This window comes from Pongo pygmaeus, chromosome 5 (genome assembly GCF_028885625.2).
Source record: "Pongo pygmaeus isolate AG05252 chromosome 5, NHGRI_mPonPyg2-v2.0_pri, whole genome shotgun sequence".
Classification (NCBI taxonomy): domain Eukaryota; kingdom Metazoa; phylum Chordata; class Mammalia; order Primates; family Hominidae; genus Pongo; species Pongo pygmaeus.
Genome location: NC_072378.2, coordinates 107,044,762 through 107,064,974, shown reverse-complemented (window position 1 = coordinate 107,064,974; position 20,213 = coordinate 107,044,762). Strand labels below are relative to the sequence as shown.

General features: G+C 44.8%; 1 pseudogene; it reads right to left on the bottom strand.

Moving 5' to 3' along the window:
• Window positions 1-3,417: 3,417 nt before the first annotated feature.
• On the bottom strand, window positions 3,418-3,518 carry LOC129039732 (U6 spliceosomal RNA; annotated as a pseudogene).
• Between the last annotated feature and the right edge of the window lie 16,695 nt (window positions 3,519-20,213).

The window sequence follows — 20,213 nt, the reverse complement described above, 5'->3', positions numbered from 1 at the left end:
AGGCAGAAATAAGTACTTATAATGAATTATAGTAAATAAAAATTAATTAAATTCAATTAAAAAACAGACTCTCCGATTGAATTAACAGATCCCATAATAAGATTATCTCAAAGAGAAATTTAAATCAAAAAGACAGGCCAGGTGCTCATGCCTGTAATCCCAGCACTTTGGGAGGCCGAGGCAGGTAAGATCACTTGAGCCCAGGAATTCAAGACTAGCCTGGAAACATGCAAAACTTCGTCTCTACAAAAGAATGCAAAAATTACCCAGCCGTGGTGGTACCTACCTGTAGTTCCAGCTACTTGGGAGGCTGGGGTGGAAAGATTGCTTGACCCTGGGAGGCAGAGGTTGCAGTGAGCTGAGATTGCGCCACTGCACTCCAGCCTGGGCAACAGAGTGGGACCCTGTCTCAAAAAAATAAATAAATAAATAAAGACAAAAGCAAATAAAAATTGAGCTGGGCATGGTCGCTTACAACTGTAATTCCAATTTATCAATTTCTGAAAAGTATGTGTTAAAATCTTTTAACCTGATGTATCTATTCCTGCAGTTTTTTCAGTTGCTTCTTGCTCTATCATTCATCAGCATGTAACACTCTTCTTTTTCCCTTATTATATATTTTTTCCCTTATATTCTACATTGTCAAATACTAAGATTCTTCCTCGATTCTTTTTTTTTTTTTTCTTGAGACAGGGTCTAGCTATGTCGCCCAGGCTGGAGTGCAGTGGCACAATCTCAGCTCACTGCAACCTCCACCTCTGGGTTCAAGAGATTCTCATGCCTCAGTAACCCAAGTAGCTGGGATTACAGGCATGCGCCACCACACTTGGCTAATTTTTGTATTTTTAGTAGAAACAGGGTTTTGCCATATTGGCCTGGCTGGTCTCAAACTCCTGGCCTCATGTGATCCACCCATCAGCCTCCCAATGTGCTGGGATTACAGGTGTGAGCCACCGCACCCGGCTTCTTCCCCCTTTCTTTTGAGTCACTTTTGTATTATTATTATTTGAGATGGAGTCTCACTCTGGTGACAGGCACCTGTAGTCCCAGCTACTCGGGAGGCTGTCTAGCCTGGGCAACAGAGTAAGACTCTGTCTCAAAAAAAAAGAAAGAAACTCTGTAAGTGTGAAGCCATCTAAAATGTTCAGTGAACCATTCAAGGAGTGGCCACAGAAAGGTGTGTGTTTGACATACAGCACCTGTTTTAGCCGGGTGCCGTGGCTCACGCCTGTAATCCCAGCACTTTGGGAGGCTGAGGCAGGTGGATCACCTGAGGTCAGGAGCTCGAGACCAGCCTGGCCAACATGGTGAAACCCCATTTCTACTAAAAATACAAAATGAGCCGGGCGTGGTGGCGGGTGCCTGTAATCCCAGCTACTCAGGAGGCTGAGGCAGGAGAATCGCTTGAAACCAGGAGGCGGAGGTTGCAGTGAACTGAAATTGTACCATTGCACTCCAGCTTGGGCAACCAGAGCGAAACTCTGTCTCAAAAAAAAAAAAAAGACATACAGCACCTGTTTTAGATGGGTGAATGGAGCGGGGATGGCAGCAAGAGGGAGAGTGTGTCTGGGTAATCCATGAGCACAATCATCACTGCAAAGGTTACTAATAATGGCAACACATACAGTGCTTATGATGTGAAGCACTATTCTTAGTGCAAGAACAGTGCACAATAGTGCAAGACAGGCACAATTCTTTTCATCCCTGTATTGCTAATTTTCAGAGGAATGAAAACCAAAATGAGATTTATTTGAAACTGAAAATAATTCCTACTCACCAACCCATCTGCTACCTGAAAAAACATAACACACAGGGTGATACTGACAGAAAACAAATAATAAGTCACCTTCAAGGGTCCAAGAACTAGTTTTACCAGAGGTAATTTTTTTTTTCTTTCTTTTCTTCCCCCCCTTTTTGTGGAGAACAGGGTCTTACTATATTGCCCAGGCAGGTCTCGAACTCCTGGGCTCAAGCTATCCTCCCAGCTCTGCCTCCCTAAGAGCTGGGATTACAGGCGTGACCCACCGTGCCCAGCTATCAGTGGTAAATTTTACTAACTCCTTCACTGTATTTCTTGAGACAGAGTCTCACTCTGTCACCCAGGCTGGAGTGCAGTGGTGTGATCTTGGCTCACTACAACCTGTCTCCCTGGTTCGAGCAATTCTTCTGCCTCAGCCTCCTGAGTAGCTGGAACTACAGGCGCGTGCCACCACGCCCGCCTAAACTTTTGGGTTTTTTTGTTTTTTGTATTTTTGGCAGAGACAGGGTTTCACCATATTGGCCAGGCTGGTCTCAAACTCCTGATCTCAAGTGATCCACCCGCCTTGCTCTCCCAAAGTGCCGGGATTACAGGCCTGAACCACCATGCCTGGCCTGGTTCACTTTTTTCTAGTACTTTTTCCATCTTTTCTTTTCCTTTTTTTTTTTTTTTTGAGACAGGGTATCAGTCTGTCTCCCAGGCTGGAGTGCAGTGCACTCCACTCACTGCAGCCTCGAACTCCCAGGCTCAAGCAATCCTCCCACCTCAGCCTCCCGAGTAGCTGAGACTACAGGCACACACCACCATACCCAGCTAATTTTTATAAGTTTTTGTAGAGACGAGGTTTCGCCATGTTGCCCAGGCTGGTCTCAAATTCCTGGGCTAAAGCAATCTTCTCACCTCAGCCTCCCAAAGTGCTAGGATTACATGTGTGAGCCACCATGCCCAGCCTTCATTTTTTCTTTGTCTCTTTTGGGTTTTTTTGAGACAGGGTCTCACTCTGTTGCTCAGGCTAAAGTGCAATGGCATGATCATAGCTCACTACAGCCTTGACCTCTTGGGCTCAAGCAACGCTCACACCTCAGCCTCCTGAGTAACTGGGACTGCAGGCATGTACGCCCATGCCCAGCTAATTTGTGTAAACTTTGTAGAGATGGGGTCTCACTTTATTGTCCAGGCAGGTCTTGAACTCCTGGGCTCAGGTGGTCCTCCAGCCTCAGCCTCCCAAAGTGCTGGTATTACAGGTGTGAGTCACCATGCCCAGCCTGAAAATTTCAGTAATATAATAAACTCGGCTGAGTGCGGTGACTCATTCCTGTAATACCAACACTTTGGGAGGCCGAGCAGTGTGGATCATTTGGGGTCAGGAGTTTGAGGCCAGCCTGGCCAACATGGTGAAACCCCGTCTCTACTAAAAATAGAAAAAAAAAAAATTAGCCAGGTGGTAGTGGCGCATGTCTGTAATCCCAGCTACTCGGGAGGCTGAGGAAGGAGAATTGCTTGAGCCTGGGAGGCAGAGGTTGCAATGAGCCAAGATTGCACCACTGCACTCCAGTCTGGGTGACAGAGTGAGACCTCTCTCAAAAAATAAATAAACTCAAGCTATGAGGGGTGTGTGTGTGTGTGTGTGTGTGTGTGTGTGTTGATTGGTTTTCTTAATTTTTTTTTTTTGCAAAGTTAAATAAAAGTGTCATCCTTGTGCAGAGGCCATGCTAATCTCTGCATCATTCCAGTTTTAGTATATGTGCTGCCAAAGCGAGCGTTCTGTGTATGTGTGTATATATATATTTTATATATATATAATATGTATAATTAGCACAAAATAATTAGCACAATGTCTAATTTAATGTTCTCTGGCCTTTAGTTTACTAAGAGAGTACTTTCATCAATTATTGGTTATAAATTAATACAGTAAATCCTATTGTAATTATAATTGTAATTGTAATTATAACTGAGATCCAAATAAATCAGTCATATGAAATGGAAGGTTACAATTTCTTGCAGGGTTAACAACAAAATGACCATTGTGGGTCAGTCTAGCTAGCTGTGAGGAATTTGGGAGCTAACTGCCCTATCTAAATTCATGCCAGGTCAGGCACAGCAGTTCAGGCTTGTAATCTCAGCACTTTGGGAGGCTGAGGCGGGTGGATCGCTTGAGCCCAGGGGTCTAAGACCAGTCTGGGCAGTATAGCAATACCCTATCTCTACCAAAAAATTTTTAAATAAATAAAAAATAAATTCATGCCAGACTCAGTTGTGATTTGATGCCACCTGGTGGTGGTGGTCGGCCCCAAGTTAAATATTAATGGGGACAATTTTTTTTTTTTTTTGGAGACAGAATTTCACTCTTGTTACCCAACCTGGAGTGCAATGGCGTGATCCCGGCTCACTGCAACCTCCACCTCCCAGGTTCAAGCGATTCTCCTGCCTCAGCCTCCCAAGTAGCTGGGATTACAGGCATGCACCACCAAGCTTGTCTAATTTTGTGGGGTTTTTTTTAGTAGAGACGGGGTTTCTCCATGTTGGTCAGGCTTGTCTCGAACTCCCGAACTCAGGTGATCCACCCACCTTGGCCTCCCAAAGTGCTGGGATTATAGGCATGAGCCACCGCACCCGGCTAAACATCCTGTTTTCTTTTTTGTTGTTGTTTTTGAATCAGAGTCTTGTTCTGTCACCAGGCTGGAGTGCAGTGGTGCGATCTCGGCTCACTGCAACCTCCGCCTACCCAGTTCAAGCGATTCTTCTGTCTCAGCCTCCAGAGTAGCTAGGACTACAGGCACGCACCACCATGCCCAGGTAATTTTGTATTTTTAGTAGAGACAGGATTTCACCATATTGACCAGGCTGGTCTTGAACTCCTGACCTTGTGATCCACTCTCCTCAGCCTCCCAAACTGCTGAGATTACGGGTGTGAGCCACCATGCCCAGCCTACTGGGGACAATTCTGAGTGCAGAAGCTGCAGGATAACATTAGTGATTTGGGAAATGTCCCAGTTAGTTGGCCAGATTCAGCTGGGAGAATAATTAGGACGAGATTTACCCCTCACTTCTTCTCTCTCTGAAACAAGTTCACATGACTTTTCTCCACCTTTATGGCCTTGGCCTCCTCTCTAAGACCTCCCTCTACCTGCCCTGTTTAGGGGCTAGGCAGGGAATGGGAGCCAGCCGTCAATTCTGTATCATATCTAAAATTATATTTTTGGCCAGGCACGGTGGCTTACACCTGTAATCCCAGCATTTTGGGAGGCCAAGTGGGGGGCGGATCACCTGAGGTTAGGAGTTCAAGACCAGCTTGGCCAACATGGTGAAACCCTGTCTCTACTAAAAATACAAAAATTAGCCAGGCATGGTGCTGGGCACCTGTAGTCCCAGCTACTGGGGAGGCTGAGGCAGGAGAATCACTTGAACCCAGGAGGCGGAGGTTACAGGGAGTCGAGATTGTACCACTGCACTCCAGTCTGGCAACAGATCAAGACTCCATCTCAAAAGAAAAAAAAAATTTTATTTTTGGCCGGGTACAGTAGCTCATGCCTGTAATCCCAGCACTTTGAAAGGCCAAGGTAGGGGTATCACTTGAACCCAGGAGTTCGAGACCAGCCTGGGCAACATAGCCAGGCATGGTGGTGTGTGTCTATAGTCCCAGCTACTCAGGAGGCTGAGGTGGGAGTATCACTTGAGCCCAGGAGGTTGAAGCTGCAGTAAGCCATGATCACACCACCATACTCCAGCCTGGGTGACAGAGCAAGACACTGTCTCAAAGATAAATAAATAAAATGAAATCATATTTTTGATGAGGGCATTAGCATGGGGTTTTACTGTGCTTATCGAGGAGCTCTTGAATGCTTAGAATATACTAGCACTGTATTTTTCATTTTAGAACTTTTGTGTATTCCAATTGTTTTGGTTGGCTATAAAAAGCCATTATTGGGCCAAGCACAGTGGCCAACACTTTGAGAGGCCAAGTTGGGTGGATCACTTGAGGGCAGGGGTTTGAGACCAGCCTGGCCAACATGATGAAACCCCGTCTCTACTAAAAATACAAAAATTAGCTGGGCATGGTGGCATGCTCCTGTAGTCCCAGCTACTCAGGAGGCTGAGGTAGGAGAAACACTTAAGCCCAGGAGACAGAGGTTGCAGTGAGCCAAGATTACGCCCCTGTACTCCAGTCTGGGAGACAGAGCAAGACTCTGTCTCAAAAAAAAAAAAAAAAAAAAAAAAGAAGCCATTGTTAGGCTAAGACTAATTGAAATTCAAGCAGGGGGAAGAAAAAGGTAAACATGCAAAGGTGAGAAATCCATCCAGAGGCTATTAACCCTATTGCATCAATGCCATGAAATTTTATTTTATTTTATTTATTTATTTTTGAGATGGAGTCTCTCTCTGTCGCCCAGGCTGGAGTGCAGTGGTGCGATCTCAGCTCACTGCAAGCTCCGCCTCCCGGGTTCACGCTGTTCTCCTGCCTTAGCCTCCCGAGTAGCTGAGACTAATAGGCGCCCGCCACCACACCCGGCTATTTTTTATATATTTTTAGTAGAGGTGGGGTTTCACCATGTTAGCCAGGATGGTCTCGATCCCATGACCTTGTGATCTGCCCACCTCGGCCTCCCAAAGTGCTGGGATTACAGGCGTGAGTCACCGTGCCCGGCAATGCCATGAAATTTTAAATTAACAGTTGCCTCTTGTGGATGATCTCTTGTTACCCAGCAGGATCAGAATTCTTCGTTTGTTTTATTCCTTGTTAAATTCCTTGCTATGTTAAGGCAGTTTCTCCTTCTTTGCATGCACAAACATGTGACCCTGCTCTAGTATCATTAGGCATTGCCCCTGATAAAACTGGGCTTCTTGGAAGCCATGTGGGGGTATAAGACTATAGAGGGCAATGGTCAGTTACTGGTTATGTTTCTGTGTTTCTGTCCCTATCCCTCTTCCTGCCATCTTTCCAATTCTGAGTTACCGCTGTGTCACTGAGTCTGAGATAAGCAGTCTGAGAGACCAGCGCTTGCGGAGAGCAGCAGAGCTCCAGTTCTTGGATCAGGGTCTTCTTGGTTTGTGGCTGCCAGTGGTCACATTTGTCTTCGATGAAATAGTCAAGCACCAGGCTGATTGCCAGGTTTCAGAAGATGTGTGGCTCAGACTGGAAGAAGGCCTCAATCTGTTCACCACCTGTCTGTCTGGCCTTACCTGTTACTTCTCCCTCTAACTTCAATGCTCTGTTTTTCACTCAGAAGGGCTATTTATAGGTTTCCAAATATGGCCTGCAGTTTCCTGCCTCAGCTGCTGCCCGCAATTTTCCCTGCCCAGAGTGCCCTTCGCCCAGCCTTCATGGGTCAGAATCCTGCTCAGCCTCTCCTCCATGGAATCTTCCTGATCTCTTCGAGCTCCTTGCTCCCCGGCATTCTGGGCCTCTCCTTTCTGCTTTACATCACAGTTTCCAGGGTTCATGATTGGTTCCTCGGTTAGACGATAGTTCTATGAGGACAGGGACCTTGCTTATCCATTTCTTAGTCCCCAAAGGACTCAAGGCTTTCCATCAGAGGTGCTCAATACATGTTTGTTTGTTTGTTTGTTTGTTTGAGACTGAGTTTCACTCTGTCACCAGGCTGGAGTTCAGGGATGCGATCTCAGCTCACTGCAACCTCTGCCTCCCAGGTTCAAGCAATTCTCCTGCCTCAGCTTCCCGAGTAGCTGGGACTACAGGAGCACGCCACCATGCCCAGCTAATTTTTGTATTTTTAGTAGAGACAGGGTTTCACCATGTTGGCCAACATGGTCTCGATCTCTTGACCTCGTGATCTGCCTGCCTTGGCCTCCCAAAGTGCTGGGATTACAGGCATGAGCCACGCACCCAACCCTGTGGTTTTTTGTTTTGGTTGTTTTTTTTTTTGTAGCTACAATGACTAAACATTTTTAATTTTGGAAGCTTTTTTCACATTAAAGCTACCCGAGCCATCTTCCAAAGAGGTCTCATCTTCTCCTGCCAGCTGCATGAATTCTCAGCCCTATATTTAGGTACTAAGTGGTCTTGTTCACCTCTCTCTACTGCTGATATGAGCCGAATTCCATCACTGCAAAAATTATCTGAGAACATAGGCATTGGGAGAGCGCATTCACTTATTCCAGCCTGGAGTAGAGAACTCTTTGATACCTGAAGTAATTTACTTACTTATCTAATGTGAAGGCCTAATAAATGCAGCTTCCATAAGTATAACATTTATTTACTGAAAGCTAGGATCATAATATGCTGGAAGAATTTGCAGGCTATAGATGTTGCACTTTTTATGTGTCTTAATTGTTTTAATATTAAATGTTATTAAATCATTGGCTATCAACTTGGATGTAATATATTTTGTTATATATGCCATTTGAAAACTTTGTTATCTCCACAGAGAGAATTCAGGAAATACCAAATGTTTGAGTCTTAGAGGACTAAAACATATGTGTCATGTCTGTCCCAATACTCGCTATGAGTTTCACCACACATATGCCACTGGTTTCTGTGATTCTATTACTTTCTTCTAAAAAATGATTTTCATTTTATTGGGGGAAAGGAACCCAAATCTTCTGTCATTTCTAATGTAAAATATTCAGAGGGAAGAAGTAGGTAAATGTGGGTTATTGGTTATTGAATTCCTCTGTCCCCCTTCCCTCAAACTCACACACTCGGGTTGCACAGGGCAATTATTCCTTTTTGCTCCATGCTGATTATATAGGTCGGGGGGTAATAAGGTTGTTTATTTGAAGGATTTTCATCTGGTGGATTTCTAATATTCTTGCCCCACTCCTGACCACCTAAATCAGTATCACACCGAGACCAGCATCTCTCTCCCACCACCAAAGAAAATGATGAAACAAAGGTAATTTGAGCCTGAACTTTCTGCTCCCAAATTTATCATCTTCCCAGAGCATAGGGGTTGTGTTGCTTTAATCCTTCAAATCAGCAATGGCTCAGTAATAACTAGTATCATATGTTTATTATTAACTCGGCAGATAAACCTTCAAGGTGCTAAACTCCTTTTGGTGTATTAAATTTATAACATTTTTTCAAAAACCTTATTATTCAATTCAGAAATTGCCCCTGGCAGAATCAATAAACAAGGTACTATGCTAGTAAAAGTGAACATTTTAATATATTATTAAGACAGTGGCGACCTGGCATGGTGGCTCATGCCTGTAATCCCAGCACTTCGGGAGACTTAGGCAGAAGGATTGCTTGAGCCCAGGAATTTGAGGCTACAGTGAGCTATAATCACGCCAGTATGGATGACAGAGACCCTGACCCTTAAGAAATATAAAATATAAAAAGGGAAGATGCTGTGTTACATACATATATTTTACTGTAAAAATTGAATATTTGATTATTTGGCTGAATTGGGATTTCCTTACTACAATATTTTCGTAAATAATCTCAGATCAAATATGTTCAGTAAGTATGTGGGGCAGGATAATTTTTTTTTTTTTTTTTTTTTTTGAGATGGAGTTTTGTTCTTGTTGCTCAGGCTGGAATGCAATGGCGTGATCTTGGCTCACTGCAACCTCTGCCTCCCGGGTTCAAGCAATTCTCCTGCTTCAGCCTCCTAAGTAACTGGGATTATAGGTGTGTGCCACCACGCCCAGCTAATTTTGTATTTTTTTACTAGAGATGGGGTTTCACCATGTTGGTCAGGCTGGTCTTGAACTCCTGACCTCAAGTGATCCACCTGCCTCGGCCTCCCAAAGTGCTGGGATTACAGGCGTGAGCCACCACGCCCAGCCTGAGGTATTAATCTACACTTTTGTTCTGGTATTTTCCCCTTTCCCTTTCCTGCCTCTGACCAGATACTTCCAATCTGTTTATTTTCTTAGTGAAGGGATGCGATGGGGCAGAAAGCTCAAGCTTATTTTTCTCCCCGAAGCTTTTGTTTCTAAAAGCTTAAGCCCCAGCAGGGAAAGGATTTGAGCCACAGGCAAAAGCAAAAGGCTTCTGGGTGGGGTAGGTGGGCTGAGCAGGTGGTGGGCTTTCCAGAGACCTAGCTAGCAGGCAGGACTGTTCCTGGAGATGTGGCTGAGGGCTGCAGCCAGGTCCCAAGTCACAAACGAGTTACTTTAGGCTGGATCTGACCTGCAGATGGGCTTTGGCCATGTGAATTTCAGTCATGCAGGATTTAAAAACTAGGCAATTTCACATAAAAATTCAGATTTTGTGGCCGAGTGCAGTGGCTCACTCCTGTAATCCCAGCACTTTGGGAGGCCGAGGCAGGTGGATCACGAGGTCAGGAGATCGAGACCATCCTGGCTAACACGGTGAAACCCCGTCTCTACTAAAAATACAAAAAATTAGCCGGGTGTGGTGGCAGGCGCCTGTAGTCCCAGCTACTCGGAAGGCTGAGGCAGGAGAATGGCGTGAACCCGGGAGGTGGAGCTTGCAGTGAGCTGAGATTGCGCCACTGCCCTCCAGACTGGGAGAGAAAGCGAGACTCCATCTCAAAAAAAAAAATTCAGATTTTGTCTTCTGTTGAAGAATTGGTAAATTTGATCATATTGGGTTCAGTTCATCATGGCATCAAATGGCTGCCTGTATTGGAGAAGAAATGGGTGGTTTAGCTTGTCACAGTGTCCACCAGTCCCTGCTGTGTCCCTACACTGAGGCCAAAGATTAGTTGCCATTCATGACACTGGCACTGCTGTTTTCCAGGCAATAGAGGAATGTCCCTCTTACCCAAGATTTTTCCCTTAAATGGGGAAACAAAAGAGAGATTAAAGATGGCTCATGTTGAAAGAAACACGGAGCTAGCGTGTTTCTTTGTAAAAGTGAAGAGCGTTCTTACGTATTTAGTAGGCAAACTGCCTGGTTCACTTATGAACTCTCCCTGCCTGCTCCCTGCAGGCATTTGCATCACATATCCCTGCTCTAGGCAGCCTTGCAAAGAGATGACCTTGTCCCTGGTTGGGCATGGCAGAGCCGCTGCCTGCAGGGCATGGTAAGCTAGTGATGGATGGCTCTGCAAGAACCCCAGTGGACAGATGCCCAGAGGGCAGAGGCCCCTGGAAGTCCCTGGGGTTGGGGAGGACTCCAAAAGGATAGGACTCAAAATAGCAAGTAAATTATAAAAATAGCTATTTCATACACACAGATCTATGAACCGAGACTTGCACACACTGCCTCTGCTGTCCAGTGACCTGGTTGTTTAGCTCAGGGATCTAGGGCCACCAACATGCACGTGTGATGGAGGCTACTAGAACTTGTCCTAGAGAAGGATGGGACTCATTGCGCCTTTCCTTAAGGGGCGGGGCAGGGGGTGCGGAGAATGTGGCTTAAGGACCATCACGTTTTAGACATGTTTCAGAATTATGGAGTGGTATTTGTGTCACTTTTTGGGTGGGGTGTGAATGTAAAGTGGTCCTCTACGAGTGTCTTCCAGAAGGCATTGAGGCTGCTTATGTGAACCTTTGTGCTTTTGCTGCTAAACTAGAAGCATAGTTTTGGGTTGGTTTTTTGTTTTATTTTGTATGAATAGAAAAAAATAATCAAAACTTTTTTAATGTGTCTGGGCTAATTATTTCAACATTTCACCTGCCTCATGTATGACCAATAAAAATAACAGCTACTCTTTATTGAACTAACCTTATGCCAGCCACTGTACCAGTACTAACCAGAAGTGCCTCGTATATAACTACCCTGTAGGGTGGGGTTGCCCCATGGTGTGAATAAAGAAATGGAAACTAAAAGCTTATGTAGTTTCCTAAAGTCACTTACTTAGTACATGCTGGAGCCTGGATTCAAATCCGCATCTGTGTGACTTCATATCTCCTGCACTGCACAGCTAACGAGTGCAACAGCATTTGCCACCACCTGCTATCTGCAGGACAACAGAGGTGGAGAGAGGGGAAAATGAATGCAAATGGCCAAGTCCACAAGGAGTAGCAAAGTTAAATTAGTTACATTCTTGTTTTCTTTTGAGACAGGGTCTTGCTCTGTCACCCAGCCTGGAGTGCAGTGGCACAATCACAGCTCACTACAGCATCAACCTCCCAGGCTCAATTGATTCTCCTACCTCAGCCTTCTGAGTAGCTGGGACTACAGGCTCAGGCCACCACGCCCAGCTAATTCCTGTATTTTTTGTAGAGATGGTGTTTCGCCATGTTGCCCCAGGTTGTAGTCACATTCTGGTAGTCACTTTCTTTAAGGGAAAAAAAAAAGGAAGGCAGAGGCCAGGTGCAGTGTCTCACGCATGTAATCCCAGCACTTCGGGAGGCCAAGGTGGGCAGATCATGAGGTCAGGAGTTCGAAACCAGTCTGGCCAACATGATGAAACCCCCGTCTCTACTAAAAATACAAAAATTAGCCAGGCACGGTGGCACGTGCCTATAGTCCCAGCTACTCAGGAGGTTGAGGCAGGAGAATCGCTTGAACCCGGGAGGCCGGGTTGCAGTGAGCCGAGATCATGCCACCGCACTCCAGCCTGGGCAACAGAGCGAGACTCCGTCTCAAAAAAAAATAAAAAATAAAAAAATAAACAAAAGGGAAGGCAGAATACTGCAGTGCCTGGCACATATTAAGCTTGCAATAATTATGTGTTAAATGAAGGTATGAATTACAAACCATGTAATCTCTCTGGACATTTATTGTTGTCATCTGTGTAAAAATGGGTGGACCTGTTCCACCTCTCTCAGGCCTGTCATCAAGGGCAAACAGGAAACCAAAATTTGAAAACACTATTTTTATGGACTAATGATTGTGTCCTTCATATGTTCCCCCTATTCTCCAGTGTGATAGTATTTGGAGTTACAGCTTTGGGCGGTAATTAGGATTCCATGAGATTATAAGGATAGGGCTCTCATGATGGGATTAATGCCCTTCATAAGAAGAGATAACAGCCGGGCACGGTGGCTCACGCCTGTAATCCCAGCACTTTGGGAAGCCGAGGCGGGTGGATCACCTGAGGTCAGGAGTTCAAGACCAGCCTCAACATGGAGAAACCCCGTCTCTACCAAAAATACAAAATTAGCCGGGCATGGTGGCACATGCCTGTAATCCCAGCTACTCGGGAGGCTGAGGCAGCAGAATTGCTTGAACCTGGGAGGCGGAGGTTGTGGTGAGCCAAGATCATGCCATTGCACTCCAGCCTGGGCAACAAGAGCAAAACTCCATCTCAAAAAAAAAAAAAGAAAGAAAAAGAAAAAAAGAAAAGATAGTAGAGTAGCCTGTTCCTGCCCTCAGGGATGCTAGAGTGGGGAAGATCAGAGCAAGAAGGCCGCCATTTGCAAACCAGGAAAACAGCCCTCACTAGAAACAGACCATGCTGGCACCCTGATCTTGGACTTTAGACTCCAGAACTGTGAGAAAATAAATTTCTCTTGCTCAGCCCACCCCAGCCTATGGTATTTTATTATGGTAGCCCAAGGAGACCAAGGCAAGTATGGAAAGAGGACGGCTGAAGAGAACTTTATGGCTGTGTGATATTATTATTATTATTACTGCAGAGTTAGTGTAGTGTGGGCCTGCCATGAATTGGCTGCCTGCCTTTGGATCATTCCCTTAAAATGGTATGTGTGTGATGCAGGGACAATTCCAGAAGGCACCATTCATTATAGACTAGGGATGGTTCTGCTCTCAACCTTTAACCCTTCAGTTTTTTATCTATACAAAAAGGAAAGGGAATGGAACATTGGTGTCTAACATCTCAGGTATTCTTTCAGCAAGTATTTGTTGAGAGTCGACTATGTCCCAGGCACAGAGCTAGGCACTTGGAGGTATAGTGATCAGACATGGTCCTGCCCTCCAGGAGTTTACATTCTAGCTAGGGAAATAGACGAAGAAAAAGGCAATTACAGCTGCTTGTGAGCAGGGTCTCTAGTAGTCTGCTTGGGCTGTTATAAAATACAACTGGGTGGCTTAGACAATATAATTTTTTCTTTCTGAGTCGGCTTCCTAGGGAATATAAATTTTTCTCACAGTTCTGGAGGCTGGAAGTCCAAGGTGCTGACAGGTTTGGTCTCTCCCGAGGCCTCTCTCCTTGGCTTGCAGGTAGCCGCCTTCTCGCTGTGTCCTCATGCAGCCTTTCCTCTGTGCACACGCACTCCTTGTCTCTAGTCTCGTTTCCTTTTTTTTTGAGACACAGTCTCACTCTGTCACCCAGGATGGAGTGCAGTGGCATGATCTCCGCTCACTGCAACCTCCGCCTCCTGGGTTCAAGTGATTCTTGTATCTCAGCCTCCTGAGTAGCTGGGACTACAGGCATGCGCCACCACGCCCAGCGAATTTTTTGTATTTTTAGTAGAGATGGGGTTTCACCATGTTGGCCAGGCTGGTCTTGAACTCCTGACCTCAGGTGATCCACCTGCCTCGGCCTCCCAAAGTGCTGGGATTATAGGTGTGAGCCACCTCGTCTGGCCTTTTTTTTTTTTTTCTTTCTTTTTCTGAGACGAAGTCTCTCTCTCTCTGTCACCCAATCTGGAGTGCAGTGCAGTGGCGCAATCTTGGCTCACTGCAACCTCCGCCTCCCGGGTTCAAGTGATTCTCCTGCTTCAGCCTCCCAAGTAGTTGGGATCACGGGCACCCGCCACCATGCCCAGCTAATTTTTGTAGAGACGGGGTTTTGCCGTGTTGTCCAGGCTGGTGTCAAATTCCTGACCTCAAGTGATCCGCCCGCTGCCTCGGCCGCCCAAAGTGTTGGGATTACAGGCGTGAGCCACCGCACTGGTCTCTTCCCCTTCTTGTAAGGATGCCAGCCCTATCAGATTAAGGCCCCACCCTTGACCTCAAATAACCTCAGTTACCTGCTAAGGGCCTTATCTTCAAATATTCTCATTCCAAAGTGTACTGGGGGTTAGGACTTCAACATATGGATTTGGAGGGGAACCAACTCAGTTCATAAGAGTCTCCATGGACAGTGCAAGCTGCTATGGGGGTGCAGCACAGGGCCTCCATCCCAGGCTTGGGACACATGTGGCCTCTTGAGGAAGGGACTTAAGCTGCCTAAGGACTAAAGGGTGAGGTTGGGGGCATGGCCTGATAATTTAAATGAATACAATTCTGTGAAGCACAGACCTTGTAGATTTCACTCCTTGACGGTTTCTGTTTTTTGTTTTTTTTGTTTTTTCTGGCCTATTTGACGTTTGGTAGTAATAATTTAGAAAGTGGAACCCAAAAACATAATTCTAAAGCCCAATAGCCTTGAGCAAGCCACCCTTTCTTTTTGCCCCAGTTTCCTTAGCGGTAGAACCAGGCAGTTGACACCTATTATTTCTCAGGCCCTCATGTGTAATGATTAGAGGGAAATCCTTACATATATTCACAGTGACCTCTTAAAATACCGTGTTGACACTTCAGCAACTTGAAAAAAGGAGGCATTGGATTCTGTAACCAAATGCCATATTTACTTTGGGGTCATTTTTACCAGGATTTCTTCTCTTCTTTTTTTTTTAAGCCATAAAAATATGTAGAGAAAGGGGGGATTGGTGGCATGTTTAAGTCTAGGCTCTTACATCAGCTGAGCATGACTTAGCTACTCTAGAGTCACTTCTGCTCTTTAGGCCACGGTAATGACTGTTTTTAGTCTGTGTGAGGGGAAAGGGCTACAAAGGCATAGATACTCATTATGGGGGAAAACAACCAAACATCACACACATGTATAACATGAAAAAGTCCCTCTCTTCTCTCTATCTGATATACCTTGGGGTTACCTCTATTACCTCTCCATTTCCCAGAACATTTTTTTTTCTTTTTGACACAGGGTCTCACTATGTTGCTCAGGCTGGTCTAGAACTCCTGAGCTCAAGTGATCCCCCTGCCTTGGCCTCCCAAAGTACTGGGACTACAGGCTTGAGCCACCACACCTGGCCTCCCGGACCTTTTTTATTCACAACCTAGATACTTACGTGATTTTCTTCTTGACAAAAATGAGATTACATTATATATAAATCTGTCGACCGGGCACAGTGGCTCAGACCTGTAATCCCAGCACTTTGGGAGGCTGAGGCAGGCAGATCACGAGGTCAAGAGATCGAGACCACCCTGGCCAACATGGTAAAAGCCCGTCTCTACTAAAAATACAAAATTTAGCTGGGCTTGGTAGTGTGTGCCTGTAGTCCCAGCTACTTGGGAGGTTGAGGCAGGAGAATCGCTTGAACTCGGGAGGCGGAGGTTGCAGTGAGCCAAGATCGTGCCACTGCACTCCAGCCTGGCGACAGAGCGAGACTGTGTCTCAAAAAAAAAAAATCTGTCATTTTCTTCTTTTACTCAACAATATGTCATCAACATTCTTCCATATCCATAAAAAAGAGCACCTCCCTTTCCTCTTTCTAAAGTTTACAGGCCATGCATGATGGCTCACACCTGTAATCCCAACACTGTGAGAGGCCAAGACAAGGAGGATCACTTGAGCCCAGGAGTTTGAGACCAGCCTGAGCAACACAGCAAGACCCTGTCCCTACAAAAAGAGAAAAAAAATGAGTCCAGCCTGGTGATCTGGCCTTGTAGTCTCAGCTACCTGAGAGGATGAGGTGGGAAGATGGCTTGAGCCCTGGAGTTTGAGGCTGCAATGAGCCATGATCATACCACTGCACACTGGACTGGGTGATAGAGTGAAACCCTGTATTTAAAAAAAAAAAAAAAGCTTACATAGTATGTCATGGGAGGTATTTTTAACTATTTTCCAAGTTCTCGATTTCTTTGCTATCACAAATGATCCTGCAACAAACATATTTGTCTATGTAGACTTTTTTTTTTTTTTTTTTTTTTTTTGAGATGGAGTTTCGCTCTTGTTGCCCAGGCTGGAGCGCAATGGCACAATCTTGGGTCACCGCAACCTCCGTCTCCCGGGTTCAGGCTATTCTCCTGCCTCAGCCTCCCGAGTAGCTGGGATTACAGGCATGCGCCACCACGCCTGGCTAATTTTGTATTTTTAGTAGAGATGGGGTTTCTCCTTGTTGGTCAAGCTCATCTCGAACTCCCGACCTCAGGTGATCTGCCTGCCTCAGCCTCCCAAGGTGCTGGGATTACAGGTGTGAGCCACCACGCCCAGCCCAAATAAGTCTAATCTTAACATATATCCTATCATTAAGAATCTTTGTTTTGTTTTGTTTTTCTGAGAGATAGGGTCTTTCTCTGTCATCCAGGCTGGAGTGTTGGGATTCCATCACGGCTCACTGCAGCCTCAAACTCCTGGGCTCAAGCAATCCTCCCTTCTCAGCCTCCTGAGTAGCTAGGACTATAGGCATGTGCCACCACACCTCATTAATTTTTTGATTTTTTTTTTTTTTTTTGAGACAGAGTCTTGCTCTGTCGCCCAGGCTGGAGGGCAGTGGCGCGATCTCGGCTTACTGCAACCTCTGCCTCCTGGGTTCAAGAGATTCTCCTGCCTCAGTGTCCTAAGTAGCTGGGGTTACAGGTGCCTACCACCCTGCCAGGCTAATTTTTTTACTTTTAGTAGAGACAGGGTTTCACCATGTTGGCCAGGCTGGTCTTGAACTCCTGACCTCAGGTGATCCACCCACCTTGGCCTCCCAAAGTGCTGGGGTTACAGGCGTGAGCCACTGCACTCAGCCATTTTTTGATTTTTTGTAGAGACAGGGTCTCATTATGTTGACCAGGCTGGTCTCAAACTGCTGTGCTCAATCAGTCCTCTTGCCTGGGACTCCAAAGTATTGGGATTACAGGCTTCAACCACCACACTCCACAGCATACAGTAATTTTTAAAAAATTGGTCAATTGCTAGAGCAGTATGTGTCTCCTTTTTCTTAATTTCTAATGAGCTCTGATTGGCTGGGAAGCCAGCCAACACTTGCTCCCTGCTTCCTGCCTGTCCCTGCAGCTGTGTGATCAGTTGGGGAAGGCCTAAGTACAGGCCCTTGGGCACCCCTCTGGGTGCTGGGGCCCTAGTGGCTACAGTGCCTCCAGCCAGCAGCGTGGGCTCAGCATAAGCTACAGTTCAGATTGGCATTTGTTTTCTCAAGGGCTTGAAATTGAGAGTGGGACTGCAGCAGTTTTCACTCTCCCTCATGTTTCTTTTTGCAGAATCCTATTGTGCAAACCAGATATTCAACAAAAATCAGATCCTGATGGCTGTATTGGGTGCTTACAATATCAAGCTGCTATAAATTATTAAATAGTTCTCCTACACATAAGGAAAATGTCCAGCACAAATTATCTGTAACTTTTCATTCGAAACCTCATTTTTTTCATGTTGGGTCATGGTATATCACTTACCTGCTCCACATTCCAATAAAGATAGTTGTTGGCCGGGCGTGGTGGCTCACGTCTATAATCCTAGCACTTTGGGAGGCTGAGGCGGTCGGATCACAGGGTCAGGAGATCGAGACCATCCTGGCCAACATGGTGAAACCCGGTCTGTACTAAAAATACAAAAATTAGCTGGGCGTGGTGGCGCATGCCTGTAATTCCAGCTACTCAGGAGGCTGAGGCAGGAGAATCGCTTGAACCAGGGAGTCGGAGGTTGCAGTGAGCTGAGATCGCACCACTGCACTCCAGCCTGGGAGACAGAGTGAGACTCCATCCCCCCCCCAAAAAAAGATAGTTGTTTGTTTTTTTCAGCACACAGGGGTTAACCATTGAGGCATGTCTTTCTGTAGGTCCTATTTAATAAAGTTAGTACAACCTCTCACGCCCCTTTTTTTCACCCTCTTACTTTTCTGTTGTGAGTATTCACAGAATCTGGATCTGCCAGCTACTTCTGTTTGAAGTTGAAGACTTGGCAAAATTATATATCCAGCAGGCAAGAAATAAAGTGGAAATGTCTCACAAGTAACAGTGAAATCTGTTGCGTTGTTTTAAGTCTTTACTGAAAAAAAGTCCTACTAAATATTGTCTTGCCAACTATAAATATATTTTAGCAATGATAAAAGCTTTAGAGTAACAGTTAAGATATCTGAAACCTAATGTCTGTCTGTCTGCCACTCTTAATTATATATATTTACATTTTATATCCCAATCTTCATTAAATGCCATGCAATTTTCCATTTAGGTTTTTACATTTAGTGTCTCAGTGTTTTATATGGTCAAGTAGCCAATTTTCCCCCTGCTACATTTTACTCAGGTACAACTGAAAATGAGTTGACTAGATCGATGGCAGCAGCTCTAATATGAAATCTTGAAAAATGCATTTTTTATTAAGCAATTTCAAATTGAGCAGACTTCTGAAAACCAGGTTGTTATTTTTCCGGGTCTTTACACACACATCCGTATGAACCATGAACTGTTAATGCACTTTCAAAACTATTATGTCTTGAAGTTTCCAAAATTATATACAACTATTTCAATACATTTTTCACCTTTATGCGTTATTTTCCTTCTCCATATAAAAAAGAAAACCACATAGAAAACCATTTGAAGGAAGGTGATTTCCTTTCTTGGATAGCAATGACTTCTATTTCTATTAATAACTTATTTGAAACAAGCCATTTACTTTGTTAAGTAGATAGATCCATTTATGCAAATATAAGATGCATACTTTTACAATAATATTCAAGGTCAGTTTGAGTTTCCTGAAAGTTGTTTTGAAAAGTCAGCTATATCAGTTCAATTATTGTATTTGACAGAAATCTTTTGTTTCAAGCAATATGAACAGAGAAATGTTAATTTCTATTTCTATTGTTTGATTATTTAATTTCTCCTTAAAAACCTGAGTTGTCACTGTGAAAGATTGGTTAAATATATATCCCCTGACTACACACGTTTCATCTAGTCCTCTTTCCAAAAATTTAACAAGGTCGTTTTACATTCTTAAAGCACCACAGCAAAGTGATTTAAATGCAAAATGTGCTTAAGTGCTACTTAACTATTCCTAACTCTTCTACTGGGAAATCCTAGAAAACTGAACTAATGAAATGCAACTTCTACTTTAAAAATTCTAATTATAACTGTCACATTAAATTGAAGGTGAGAATAAAACTGGTGTATCTGTTAACTAAGTCAAGCGATGTACTGTGTCGTACGTGTTATTTAATGTGCAAGTGTAAAAGTCAAGTTCTCTGCAGAAATCGAAGTGCCTCCCCTCAGTCTTCTGAGAATGTATAAATTAACCATTCTCCCCCAAGCGGTCCTCCTCCCTTCCTCCCTCCGCCCTATTTTAAATGTAGATAGGGCGACTTAAGTCTTTTGAATCTGAAGGGCTGCTATCTCGGCCCCATTCTTTTCATCATCCTGTTTTCAATGACACTGAGCACGTATAGATTCTTCTATAAAAGCACCCCCTGGATGCAGGGCTTGGTTCTTCAGGCTGCTTGCTTAATTTTGCATAGCAATTAGTACTGACTTCACTAAACCAGTAATCCAAATACAGCTCGAGAATGTTCCACGTAGTTCCTCAAACTTAACCCTGTGCCTTTTGATTTCAAGCCCGAAAGGGAGGAACTTGCATAATTACTAAATTCCCAATTGGAGTGGTCTGGAGGAGGGTACGGTAAACCCAAACTATACGTTAATTCAAACCCCCGCCGCGACTGGGCAGCAAGGAGC